The sequence below is a fragment of the Bidens hawaiensis genome, unplaced genomic scaffold (genome assembly GCF_021521415.1).
Source record: "Bidens hawaiensis isolate Kalapana, Puna unplaced genomic scaffold, B.hawaiensis_p1.1 tig00033213_1, whole genome shotgun sequence".
In the NCBI taxonomy this organism is placed as follows: Eukaryota; Viridiplantae; Streptophyta; class Magnoliopsida; order Asterales; family Asteraceae; genus Bidens; species Bidens hawaiensis.
The window spans coordinates 38,179-40,148 of NW_027495691.1; positions in this window are offsets into that span (position 1 = coordinate 38,179).

Genomic DNA, 1,970 nt, shown 5'->3' on the forward strand with positions numbered 1-1,970 from the left:
TAGGGGCTATGAACTCACCTTGATCTTGGGTTAGGATGGTGCTACAATAGATCTCCTTAGCCTAGAGTTGGACATATATATAAGGTTAACAACGTGCTATAAGTCTAAGAAAACGAGCTTACGCGACCTCGAGCAAAAACTGGGTTTTAAAGACGAAAACAGCTTGGTTCTGGCTTGATTCGATCGAATAGGAACACGTTCGATCGAATAGGAACTTGTTCGATCGAATAGACACACATTCGATCGAATCTGAGGCACACTCGATCGAACTAGAAACACATTTGGTCGAACCAGTTGGGAAAACTCGTTCGGTCGAACATGGAACTTGTTCGATCGAATAGACACTCGTTCGATCGAATACGAAACTCATTCGGTCGAATGAGTTGGAGACCATTCGGTTGCTTTCCTATTCGGTCGACCGGACTGGTTCGATCGACTGGTTCGATCGAATGGGCTGATTCGATCGACTGATTCGATCGAATGAGTCTGATTCGACTCCTTCAAGCTGGGCGACGGAGAAACCTACGGGTTTTTCAGATTTTCCAGATTTTTGACCCAAAATCGAAGTTTTTGACATGGGAATGCTCGGGATTGAAGGGACTATCGATTCCCAGTGATTTTAAACACAAAAGCCTGCATTTTGACACCAAAACAAGACGGTTTTTGACCCGAAAACTCAAGAAACGAAAATGGGTGTTTTTGCTCGATTTGAGGCCGAAAATGGTTATGAAAATGGATGATTTTCAAGAAGATCTTACCAAGAACAACAACAAACAGATTTGTGGACTCGGATTTGAAGTTTGAAGACTTTCTCTCTCTAGTTTCTCTCTCTAGAATGAGAGTGTTTGGGTGGGAAGTGTTGGTGGAAATGAAAGAGGTGGTGTAAGAATACTTGATTTTCCGCTTAAATACTCGGGTGACTCGGGTTCGGGTTTAGGCTACCGCCGGGTCAAGACTAGTCGAGTTCATAAGTTTTTAAACAAACTAAAACTTTTTCAGCAAAACTTTTATAAAAACCATTTTCCGAATAATTATTTGAAATCTTTTTAAATAAGAATATTTAAATTTTTCGAAAGCATAAAAATTAATATTTTTCAGGCGTAAATGTCGTTTTATAAAATAAACATTTTAAATGATAAAAGCAGATTTTTCCAATGATATGGGTTCCGAACTTATCGTCCAGAATCCCAAAGTCTATAGTTTCCGATGATTTCACGATCCTAGTTTACCAATCGAATTTCAGGGCGTTACATCTATATGTGGCTAATGACCCAAATTTCTTGTAGTGACCATGTTTTAGATCTGTAATCTTGTAATTTGCCCGATTTTAATGAGAAATTACATGTGTTTGTTTCAATTTTGAGTTTAATTTGATTAATTATTGTGTTTTGTTGTGTTAAAAAGTGTGAGAATTATTCTCCGGAAGTTTTCCGGCATAGTCTCCGGCAACCCCTTAGCGGCGACGACATGGTGTTTTCCGGCATTTATATGTTAAACGACTTTTTTATTTAAATTTCATCTTATTTAAAAATTTTGGTTATATTTTAGAAGTCTGCAGACGTTAAAAAACAAACAATCTTCTTCTTGCAAACTGCAGAGGTTTGGTCCACCTCTTCTGCTACAGATGCTTGCAGATGTGGTCCGCAGACTGCAGACATTTTACCTCTTAAAAAACAAACAGCACCTTAGTAATGATAAGAACAATAGAACAATGATTGAACCAAATGTTTACTTGTATTGAATAATAGCAGAGTATCTTTCAATACACGGTAAATCATTTCACAAGTTCGTACAAATGAACGAACAACCCCTAAACCCAAGGCCGATGATGTGTTTATATATTACACATCTTTGCATGTTACATAATAGGTGAAGTTATCTCAACTTCGCTTAACCCTTAACTTCGCTTATGACCAACCCATTTAAACACAAAACACAAAACACAAAATAAAACATATCGTTTATTACAT